This window comes from Anopheles aquasalis, chromosome 2 (genome assembly GCF_943734665.1).
Source record: "Anopheles aquasalis chromosome 2, idAnoAquaMG_Q_19, whole genome shotgun sequence".
NCBI classification, from domain to species: domain Eukaryota; kingdom Metazoa; phylum Arthropoda; class Insecta; order Diptera; family Culicidae; genus Anopheles; species Anopheles aquasalis.
This window is the reverse complement of record NC_064877.1, coordinates 31102501-31115000: the sequence shown is the minus strand read 5'-3', so window position 1 is coordinate 31115000 and position 12500 is coordinate 31102501. Positions and strand designations below refer to the sequence as shown.

General features: G+C 47.0%; 1 protein-coding gene across 3 annotated transcripts in view; it reads left to right on the top strand.

Annotated features, from left to right (window-relative positions):
• The window catches only part of LOC126572131 (uncharacterized), a 221483-nt gene that overhangs the window by 167607 nt on the left and 41376 nt on the right, over window positions 1-12500 (top strand). The gene's annotated exons all lie outside the window — the stretch shown is intronic.

Below are 12500 nucleotides of genomic sequence, written 5' to 3'. Positions count from 1 at the left end.
TTTCCCGCCGTACTTTTTTTCTTTTTAATTTCGGAAAACTCATCGCCATAGATCGACACCACAAAATTGAATCCATCGTTTGCTGGTGGGTGCCCGCACCCACTGAATGGCGTAGGGGCGGTCGCCGTGGCCAGTGAGAATAACTAATTTATGTTCACAGCTGCGCGAGCTCCGCAACCGAAGCCGTTGACTATGAGTCAGTATGAAATGGATCAACGACGATGCTCTGATTTTCTCACTCCACCCCACCCTAGCCAACCGCGGCACGGAATGGTTGCTGGTGAATTTTGTTCATAAACTTTAGCAATAAAGTCGTCTTCCTCGAAGAGTTCACCAGATTGCTGGTTGCGGTTGTGGGATGGCCGCGCGATTACCGCACCATTGCGCGTCAGTCAGATGAGTCCCGGGTGGAGCTGGAAGTGAATTTCTTGATTCCATTTCCCGTTTTCTTTTTCTATCCAACGAGTTGCTCCAACGGATAGTCTAGTGAAAGAGATGGCCTGGCTGTCTTAAAGTGTGCGAAGTCAGTCAGCTCAACGCCAGATTATGGCCAGAGCACGGACAGCACCGGCAGCAGCAGCAGCAGCAGCAGCCAATCAAGCTGGGCTCTGGCGGTGGTCAGTCGGTTACAACGTTTTCCATTATGTTTTTGTTCCTCTAATTCCACTCCACGCTCCCCCTCCGAAAAAGGTGAGTGGCCAGCACCTTTAGTTATGCACAGACACATACACCGAAAGCCACAAACAGCCACTGGGTGTGTTCGCTTTTTGTATAAAAACATTTCATTCTTCAGCACCGCGGACGAAAGGGAAGAAATGCTTCTTAAGAAAAGTAAAAAGTCAGATGCACAAGGAGAAGGAAGTCGCCGCGCAAATGGTTGGGGCGTAGCAATGTCTGGTCCCAGTTTTGTGCACCTCCTTTTCCCTTTTCCTGTCCTCTTTCCTTCTCGCTATCTCTCTTTCTATGCGCAGAAGGGCCGGCTGCAATGAGAAAAGTTTTTTTATGGACTTTTCTCAAAGTAAAGAGTGAAAATGGAGAGCGAGAGAACAGTGTATGACGCCGCTGGTTGGCTGGTTGGTTGGCTACTTGGAAATTGCTTTAGCTCAAAGTGATTTCAACCTCTCCAATCCGTCCCGGCTCCTTGCATGCTCCTTGCCACGCCGGAGCACCATTCGTTCTGCTCGATAAATTCTTTTCTTCCGTTTTCCACCAGCAGCAGCGCGAGGCCCTTTCAGTGGCCAGTGGATTTCGGATGGTGCTGGTGACAGTACCGGCATACCGGGCCAAACAGTGCCCAACCAGGGAAGTCCAGCAGGCCAGTTTGGCAAAAGAAGGCCAGCCTTTTTGTTTTTTTCGGCCAGCAGAGTTTAGAGTGCAGCAGATGCATCTTGCATCGTGTATGCCACCGGGCACAGATTTCTTTTGCCTGCAAACTCCTCCCTCTGTTTAGCAGGTGGACAGTGGGCCCTGTTTCCACTTTTTCCTCCTCGAGATACCTCAGGGCACCTCAGTTTGTCTGCCACTTGCGTTGCGTCGCGTCGCGTGCTCCTCGTGGCAACTCTGAAGAGGATTTTTGTGATTATTATTTTTATGATGCGGCAGGGAGGGACTGAGTTATAGTTGCATTCTCGCCCGTCTAACGCCCACGGTTCGGCCGATGCATAGTGGCTTCAATCCTGGTACCTGGGGTGCTTACCGAGGAAGGTGGTTGCCTGGCAGCTGCCAGCGGTTGACGGGCGTGGACGCTTTTAGCTTCCACAAACACAAACAGAGAAAGATGATGATCGTCGGACTTGACCACCATTGTTGTCAGGCAACCGGCTGGTGCACCGCAACAACCGGCGGCCGGTGGCCAGCAGTTAAAAAGGATCCTTTCCCGGAAGCTTGTGGCCGACACAGCAGACAGCAGACAGCCGGAAGGATAGCATAAACTCGGAATGCGATTAACTTCATGGGGCATTCCAATAAGTGTGCGGATTAAATCTAGCCCGGGCGTCGGTCCGGTTGCTGTCCGGAGACCGGAAAATGAAATGGCTTCGTGGTGAAGGTGAAGAGCAATAGAAAAAAAAGCTCAAGGACGGGCACTTGCACTGGACTGGCAGGAGCAGAAGCAGCATTATCGCCAACATGTCGCGTTCGGTTAGCAATAGAAGAATTCGGAAGAGCAATAGAAAAAAAAGCTCAAGGACGGGCACTTGCACTGGACTGGCAGGAGCAGAAGCAGCATTATCGCCAACATGTCGCGTTCGGTTGGAACGATGGAACCCAGAGCGCTTCTGGTCAGAGTGAGGTTTTTGTAGCGAGCCCAAATGAAGAAATGTAGAATGTCAATCTTCCGAAATATGCAGCAATACTTTGTAAGAAGTGGCATAAAGTAGCGTGGCAGCAACGGATCCTGGAAGTGGATCGTAAATAGTCACAGATCGGTCGCCACGGCATCAATATTACCAAACTCCTCGACCAAAGGGAAGTAAAGACGCGTTTAAGCGGGCTCGCAATTTGCGAGCGACAATGGCCACAATCTATCTTCACTGCTCTTCACTGTAAATCCCGCTCGAAAGGCGAGCTAAAACCCATGCTAGCTCTCGCCGCTAGCTTAGAGCCCGGGAGTGGCCTCGCTGCTCCATTCATTCCAATCAAGCAAAGGAAACAGGACGACCAATTGGGCCCTCGGCCACTGGGTACTCCGCTGGCGGAGACAAAGAATAGCGGAGGATGCGAGGACAACACATTTTGTCATTCGGTACACCACTGGATAGAGTGGGTCGAAGTTGTCGTCGTCGTCGAATCGCATTTGGCTGCCAAATGGTAGCAAATAGTGTCCCCACTCCCGGGGGGCGAGGGATAACACTAACGGCGGGCCGAATTTTATTGCTTTCTCATGCACAGAGGGAAGAGAGCAAAAGGGAGAGGAGTGATGGGTGGTGAAGGCAAATTTATCTCCTATAATTGTCTGGACTTTTTCTAAATTAAATGAAATTATTATTCGCCATAAGTTTGGGCACAACCGAACGCAGTGACTCTAGAAGAATGATGATTATGGTGCTGGGAGATGATTATACTGATGGAAGAAGGGGCACAACTTGGTTGTTTTGTTGGTTGAAATGTGCTACTGATAGAGTCACTTGTAGAGAGTGATTACAGTACATTTAATATTAAATAGTCCAAAAATCCTTCAAACAATTGGTGTTGCTATTTTTTTTAATGTTGCATTTTTTGTTCCTCGGAGGACATTCCTCAGACATTTATTATCGTGGTGGTTATCCTGCTGACGTAAGTAGCAGTAGCATCCATCGATAAATCACTGACTGACCAACGGGGCGGAAAATATACCGAGGAATATGTGTAGAGACAAGTGGAATAGACATTTGTCCTTTGTGCCGTCGTCGTGGAGCTTTCGCGATACCCGGTACTAACCATTTCCAATCACCACAAAGTGGTTTCAAGGTGGACCTAAGGTTAATGCTTATTTTGAGACACTTTTGCGTTTCTTTATGTGGTGCTGGATCTAAAGCAGTGCTTTAGAACGCACATTTCTTGTAGAGCAAGGTCATAAACATGCATTATGAATGTCGAATGCGTTGGAATAATGAAAGAAACAATTGTTGGTCTAAAGGCAATGTTATCAGTTTGAAGGGTTTATGGGAAACGAAAACGTCCTTGAACAGTCCTCGGGATCAGGCACAGTAATCGAAACGGATGATAATAATCTGTTATCATTGCACAACGTCGGCACTAATTAATGTGAAAGTGCCAGAAGCGCCAGAAAAAAACCGGCACAGTCCACCTCTTCGTCCACAAATATCGCTCACATCGGTAAAGTTGTGCAAGGGGGGCTCGCTTAGCATAATTATTGCTCCTCCGATATCAATATCTTGCGCTTTGTTGCGTCAACTTTTAGCACAAAACTCCCAAGTGGCCATTCCATCCGCGACCTCGGTTGCAAAGCAGCTTCCAGCGCTACGCCATGGGGAACGATCCGGAACAAACTTTCTCTCGCTTCCTGCGCCACATCAACCGTAACAATGGGCTCTGTTTCGGAGCGGATTTCCCACCCAAAAGCCAAACTAAGGGGGTGTGAGGCTAGCCGGCCTGAGGGGCAAGTAAATCTCGAACTCATCACGGCAACGACAGCAACCGGACGCATTCGAGCAGACAACAATGGCACTGTGCCCGCGCACACCCATAGAGCACAAGAGGCTCTCGATCTTCGAGTTTCGCTCTCTCTCTCTCTCTCTCTCTCTCTCTTTCTCTCTCTCTCTCCCTCTGCCCCTATCTAGGCGGCTAGAGTGTCAAACTTTTCTAATATCTAATAAACTTTGCAGCTTCGCCCAGGCTCCCGTAGTGGCCGTGCCCAGCGAAGTGCCCAACACTAGAAGTACCACAGTACAGCAAACCATGCGAACAGTAGTCGGTACAACTGTTTCTCTTGTTTGTGTTCGCACTCACTCACTCTCTCTCTCTCTCTCTCTCTCTCGCTCTCTGTCTCTGTCTCGGTCTGTCAATGACTCTAGTTTGGTGCGTTCCGCACTTTCCGGATATGGGGCGTGAGGCGGAGTGGCGGAACATATTTTCGCCCATCTCGGCTCACTCGCTAAGTAGGCTTTCATCCGTTTTTACGGGGTTTTTCTATCTTTTTGGAGCCCTTCTTTCTCCCTCGAGGTTGGAAAGTGTGGCGTAAGGCATGGCATCGGCTGTGCTTATCTAGGTTCGTCCATCTTCACAACGATGGCCAAGAGACAAGATGCTAGTGTTCGCTTGTGCTGGCGGAGGAGTTACTTCTCGTCGACACCGAGGCCACCCGGCTCGGCCTCACTTGTCAATCTGTCCTTGCTGTAGGAGAAAGGCCCCGTGAGGGTGCTTTCTGGTTTATCGTGGAGGTGGAGTGACCAAATAGTTGCTTTCACAGTTTACAGTTTGTAAAACTCAATTTCTGTAGTATCGGCAGTACGGTATATTTTGTATCATCACCAATATTTGACACCTTGAGCCAACATCATAATAATATTTATTAAAACGTTACAAAAATTCTATGAGTAAATGAAAAAAAATGAATGAATAAATGGAAACTGCATTAAATGTAACAAATTATGAAAAGTTAATAAAAAAGGTAGTTGTGAATCGGGAAAAAATAATTGAATAAATCAATTGATATTTAAAAATTATATACCACATAGCAGAGACAAAAAAAAGTAAAGAAAGATTTAAGAATTGGTAAAGGAAGTCTCTCTCTGTACTCTGAATTAAAGTGTGAACATAGTACGTTCAATAGTTGTTAAGATGTGTAGAAACAAGGAAGATGTTGGGCTTGGTGGTAATGCAAGGCACAGCTATGCTTGTAAGTAAAATAGTTTAACAACGCGATATTTATTTCGTTATTCTAGTAGCATAACTAGAATCGTATAACCTATTGAAACTAGCAAGCTCTGTTAGAAGCGAGCTGAGTTTTATGCTTGGAATGTGTATTAAGTCGATGAAATGTTAAACCTCCACCTCCTCCACCACTAATCCCAGGAGGTAAAATGTCAGATTTCCGGTTTTCCTTTTTATTGCCCTGTGCTCATTCTTTTTTCGTACACCAAGAGTGGCCAGGGAATTAGCGGAAGCGCTCGTGCTCCACCTCGTCCTATCCGCTGCTCCGGACGGACGCCGATCCTAAAGACGGGGGTAGAAATCATAATTTCTGTACTTTCGGCCTGATGGCAAGTTATGTTTTTGCACCGCGTCTGGCCCGGGTGCTAGTTACTATTTTCAATGCGAATGCCGCTGTTTGACGTGCGCCAAGGGAGGGTCCTCTCTCGCCGTCCCCACTGGCTTCTGCGGGAGTCGTTTTTCTCGGCCAGCAGTTATTGTTTGTCTCTTGGCCCCCCTCGGGAACAACTCTGGACCGGAGGCTTCCATTTTTCTTCATCGTTCGCACTCCGCACACCAACAAACTACAGCAACTGTCACGAGGCTTGTGGAAGAAGTTCTCCTCCCCAGCAGTGTTCGTACTGATGCTGCTGCTGCTGCTGCTGCTGATGTGGCTGATCTCAAATAGGTCACTTTCAGTGCTGCCAAGGACGGACTCTATTGGCACGAGCATGTGATGGAGCTGAGTGAAGCTGAGAAGAGGTGGAAAATCCTCAGCGAGCAAGGGAGGGAAAGGAGAATTGCAACTTTTACATTCTGAGCGCTCAGCGTCTGTTGACGCTGTGTCCTCGCCAGCCAAGAGTTTGCGCCAACCTTATCGCGTATCATAAAGAAATCCGTTCATCATCGTTATTCGGTGAGCCCATGTGAGCGGCAGCAGGAATTGAGATATAAAGACCGGAAGTTCATAAGACACAGAAAGAGGGAACAAGGGTGCAAGAAGTAAAGAGAGAGAGAGAGAGAGAGAGAGAGAAAAGAAGAGAGCTGGAGGTAACAGTGTTGTGGTTGCTGTTTGCTTCATCGTTTCCCAGCAAAGCGACTACCTCTTTACAAAACTGGTCACGATTTTCGTGCCTCCCAGTTCGTGTCCCGCTTCACCGAGGCTTCCACTGTATGTTTGAAGTGGTTGGACGAGGATGCACCGTACAGCGACCAGACGAACAGCGACGTTGCTGGTCCCTCTGGACCGTACACAAGACTCATCATCTGCACGAGGTGGATCGCGTTGCTCAGCTATTTCTAGAGAAACTGATAGAGAGAGAAAAAGGAAGAAAGTATTTTCCGACAAACTATCTGTTGGTCCTGACAACCGGGACGCTCCCAAGGCGCCCTCGCATGAAGTGCAATCAGTTGATAAATTAACGATGGAAGCTATTGAGTATAATTTCGAAGAAGCTGCGCCAGCTGCCTCCCTTGCCATTCTATCCACTTTGCTTTTCTGTGCTTGGACTGTAACGAGGAAAAGAGGGAAAGATGGCACAGCTGCAGCAGCAAAACATATGCTTGTTGACGCAGTTGATGAGTTGTTTGAGTAGCGTTAGAAATTATCAACCATTTCCCAGCCAGCCAAACCTTTTCGCTGCTTGCGCTTCACTGCACATAATTATGATGTTCACTTATTTGATAAGAGCATTAGAGTCCGTTCCTCCAATTATTTCTCCACGAAAAGTGCACACACGTCTTGTTGGCTGTATCTTTATGTGGCTCTCGGGCACGCCGGCATAAGTTTAATTATTAAAACACTCGCGGAGTTCACGGTCCCCGCACGCCAGGTAGAGGAAACTCCACCAATGGATCGTCATTAAATGTCGTCACCATTATTGCGCACATAGCAGCACTTACTCGAACAAATCGCGCGCGAGAGCGAACCAGCATCTCTGACCACGGTGCGCATTGCATTTATTTGAATAATGCTTCGCCTCCAACAAACGAGAATTGAATTTGCTTGATGACAAATTGATTTTAGTCCCGCTTTGCACTCCGGCACCACTAGAAGCAGCAGCAGCTCGAGTTCAATGCGGTCCCCGGCGTTATTTGCAGCGTGCCACCGACGGTACCGGGTGCCAATCCTGATACAGCACACCGGTGAAAGTGTGCTCTCCCGGGTGCACCTCCGTTTGAATTGTTTTTGCTGCCTCGGTGTTATTTGTGTCGCTACGAGTTCTCGCCCGCACCACGGCAGCGGTGGCGCCCAGTCCACCTGCCTCATCCATCAATGAAAAATCCATCACCTTGTTCACGATGCGATGTGATGCAGCACCACACGGGGCAGACGAACAAGAAGTGACAAACGAGAGAGCAAAAGAAAGAGAGCGGCAACGAAATAGAAACGTTTTATTTGCGAATTCGCTTCCAGTGCTGGGGGGTGGTGGGTTGAACTAATAAATGGAATAGAATAAATCAATGACATAGATTTACATTCAAATGCAACCCCTTGCAGGAGGGGTCACCTTGTTGGTCTTCTCACGGGGTGTTCACCGATGAAAAGGTGAGCTGCAGTGCCAAGGGGTGGGGGTGAGATGATGCAAATAAAATTGTTGCAACGCATATAAGCTTGCTTCCATTTAGCGTAGTGCAATGTGTTGCGTTCATTGAATGGCTATAAATTCGCTGGAAATAAATATAGCTGGACATAAATTCGTTATTTCTTTTTTTTTTTTTGTCAAAGATTCATCTTCAAGTGGTTCGGCGAGAGGAAGAATATTTCCTGGTCACAGTACGGGACTGTAGTCAAAATTAAACCTGCATTGCTTTTCCTTCAAAAGTGAAGAGAAGATTATACAAACAAACAAAACTATTCGCACATTGTAGAAGGATGTTGAACATTGAATTTATGACAAATGTTGATGTTTTGTATACTAAAATCCACTAAGTAATGCCAGGGATAATTTAAAGGATAAATTAACTTAAATTAAATTAACCTTCTTTGTCAGGCCTCATGCCATGCCTGATGGTTAATAAATATGTGTGTGAAATGGTTTATAAATAATGTAATTCCTTCGATTTTTTAATCTAATAATCAAAGAGATGGTACGCTATTCAGTGAATTATTTCTTATGCAACAAATAGAATTGTTTGTCGTTTTCCAGTAGTTCCCCGAATTCTACATAGACTGTTTCGAGCATTTTTACTCTCGACAGCATAAGTCATAATTTTGGAAGTTATAATATGGTTTTGGTGACAATTGCATATTACAAAAACATATTTAAAAAAAAACCAATGACTTTAGTTGTAAAGCCAGGAATACACGAAGCGTAAACTCTATGTGTAAACTCAGAGTGTAATGTCATAAAGTTTACGCTTGCCGTTTACACGCTGTAAAAAAAATAATGGGTCCGCGGAGCACAAATACTAAACGCTGTTTGGAAGCGATTTGGGTCGCTATATTTTCTGGTTTTGGTCTGCCTCACTAGTGAGTGATCGTTACTAGCGTTTTTTAATCTTTTTCTTCGCTAAAAAGATTCTATTTTTCTCACAAAAGTCGATAAAAGTTCAGTGTAAACGTGTTACGTAAACATGTCTAAGCGTAAACTTTTTTTGCATTTATTTTATATTTACGCTTGAGTTTCGACGCTTCGTGCGTCCCTGGCTTAAATTGCATATTATAAACAAGAAAAGGGAACAAACAAGTAAAAAAAAACATTTTATACCATCACGCTACAACTTATTCACTGTTTCCATATTTAGAAAAGACAGCCAACAGCCAAAAAAACAGCCAAATGTGGCCTATTTTCAAATAATACCTTCTCACAAGAGCTACTTCACTGAAACAGGAGAAACAGCGGAAGCAACAAACCCATCGCTTCTGGCTTCTGTAAAGCCTTATGCACATCCCCGGAGGGTTAGAAAATTTATTACTTTCGCCTGGCACGGCGCTGTATGGGTTACATTGGCGTTGGTTACCGTGGTGGTAGCAGAAACATCATCATCATCATCATCATCGTCGTCGTCGTCATAGTAGGCTTTTCCATCAACCATCCTCATCGTCCACTGGAAGCACCTAGGCCATCGCCGCACCGCACACCATCGATGACGCCGTTTGGCCGCAGTTCCCGGTGCCCGATGAAAATCCTTGCGAGAAAGTATGACTCCTTCGGGAGTCCTTCCCAGTGCCACTTCCGGCCACAGGCCATGTGTCGGCCGGCGGTGGTCGCGATGGTGCTGAACCGTGATTGCCGGCCGACCGTGTAAGCCTCATCAGCTCATCATCTGGTGCTGGTGAGCATCCGGAAAGCAAGAGAGGTGGAGAAAGAGATAGAGAAAGAAAGAGAGAGGGAGAGTGAGTGAGAATCCCACTAGCCCTCGTCAAGTTTACGATATAAACTTCGTTCTCCCCCCTTCGCCTTCTTGTGCCTTCAATCCACAATCCTCGAGCCCCCGAAAATTCCAACATTCCCGGTCCACCTTTGCGCCATCACGATAGAGGAGAGAAGAGGGAGAAGTTCGTGTTCTAGTGTTCCCCGGTGACCGATTTGATTTTATTTTGTGGTTCTTTAAAAGCTTATACGCTGTCCAGGCCGAGGGGGTTTCCCTGGGAAATGGTGGTAGTGGTGTTCCTGATGGTGGCGCGTGAACACGAACACGCTCCCTGCTCCCTCTCGCTCTGGGTGTAAACCAGATTTTAACGGGAAACAATGAAGTTGAATGGGTCTTGGGTACGCTTTTGCGACGTGCGTAGGCCACGTTCCCACCCACGGATACCGTGAGCGGTGCGTCGAGAGTAATGGAAAAGCCTTCAACTGTCAGTGAAAGTGCCAAATCCTTGGAGAACGCAATATGTTAGATGATGGGCAGGTTCGGGTCGCTTCGCACGAGATGGATTCGACGGCGTTGAAAGTGGCCAAATGGATGTAGCGGCTCCAGTACCATAGCATGATATGTAATAAGAAACATTACATTTTTAGATAACGATATCGTGCAGAAGCATCTAGCGTGTCATCGAGAAGAAGCTCATACTCGGTGTAATACGCCAAGTGTCCAAAACCATTCCGTACAACGTTGGCCAACAATATGAATCGCAATGAAGCAACAGCATACTCCCCCGAGCATGGACATAAATCAAAGATGCGCTTCATCAAACCTCAAATTAGTTGTACGTACAGCTGGCTCGCAGCTGCTATCTCACCAGACGGTCAAATCGGACGCGATTCGGATTAGTTCCAAACCTTCCAACCGTATGCGTATGCGTTTAGCATAGTTCAACGTACTACTACCACTACCACTACTACTACACTGTCCGATTTATGTTCTAGCGAGCGAGTTACTCGCTTCTCGCCCAACGGGCAGCATCTCCAGTGATGGAGTGGCGTCACATCCTTTCAGCTCACATCCGTTTATGTTGACAATCCAATTTCGGTTTATGTTGTAGTTAAAATCTGCGGCTTTGTTACGCCACCAGTCCCCGCTTCTCTTTCACGCGTTCACACACATGCGCTGTCCCTGCTGGCGGTCTTCTCCCTTTTGATCAATAGGGTCCGTGATCCCTTCTGTTTTATTGTACGCGAGACCCGGTTGGATGCCCGGTTGGTGGGTTCATTGTGGCCCCCTTTTATTTGAAGCCGTATTGTTTTCTGCTGTTCCAATGACAGCCATTCCACTGGCGCCCACTCCCGATGGCGGGGGTTTGATACGCAGACAATGTGTCTCCCCATTGGTTTAATACCCGACGCCTCGAACGCGCGAATCCGACTATCCCTCCCCCCCCCCCTTCCCCAGGGCCCCGGGATCGATGCTCAGCTGCCGGGATGTCTCGGAGCTACTAGCTTGTAATACACGAGATAGTCGGGCACTGGTGCGCTCGCTACACAAATGACACATGCGACCGTAAAGCGGGGAGGGTTATGCATGGTCGACATGTTTACTGATGATGGCTGAACGGAGGACAGAGTCCCCTCTTCTGGGACCGTCCATTCTGTTGGCTGATGGATGAACTTGTTGTTCATTACTGCTGCTAGTGCTTTGGTAGCATTATGATATGTGTTCGCCAGTTGATTCTACGAATCAATGCATCAATGTGTTCCGACGTACAATCCGATCCAGCTATCGGCACTGGCCGCTGATGCTGATTTTATCTTCAGCAGCGTTTATCAGCGTATCGATGTGGCTGTGGTTCGGTGCGACAGTGCATTGATTTGTGGGAGGTCTCTTTGGGGAAACCCATTGGAATTTTACTTCCATCCGCTGCTACGTTGTAGTGTATATTATTTTAGCATGAATTTTCCCAGCGAAAATTCCAGGAATGTTTCAAAAAGCGCTCGGCTCCGTTCAGCATGCCCGCTGACAACAACCACTCGAACGGGATAGACATATTTTCGGTATGGAATGTGATGATCCGTACTCTGGAATTGGTTATAAACCACAAACTGACTTCTGTGTAGCTTCCTAATATCCTCGCACTCGCACATCGATATGCAGCGATCACACTTATCACACAATGCGCTCATTGTCCGCTACTTAACTGCACGTCTATTGGCATTTAAATCTCCCCCGAAATTGGTTCAAACGATTTGTGGAATGGTTTCGACGCAACCTTGTATTGAAAGGAGTCTCCATACCTTCCCAAATCACAGGTTTGCCAACCCGATTCCCGATTCTCGTTCCACCGACCTCGTGCCCAATCAGAATATCCATTTTTGCCAAATCGCATTTTCTCGCAAACTTCATCAGCTGCTGATTCTATTACGCTCGGTTCCCTTGGCAGCGGATGGGAGTGGAGGGTGAAAGCAGGATGCTTCCTGTAGGAGCGCCAGGGCTCGCCGTAGAAAACATTTCTCATTTTTATGACACGCACACGGTCCGTCGGTCCACACTTTGCAGCCATAAATTGAAGCTCACACAAATCATCTGTTTCGATTGACTGTTCGCTTCTCCTTTTCTTCCATTCACTTTCCTTCTTCTTTTTCACTGCGAGTGTGTTTGCTGTTTGTGGCCGTCGTAGAAAGGCAACAATGTTCAGCCCCTTTCGGTTTAATCGTTCCCTGATTTTCGGGATACCAGTTATTGAAAAACAACCGATTATGCCTCCTGGCGTTTCTAGCTTCGATCATTCAATGATTGTACAGAAGAATCGTTCAACAATCACACAATAC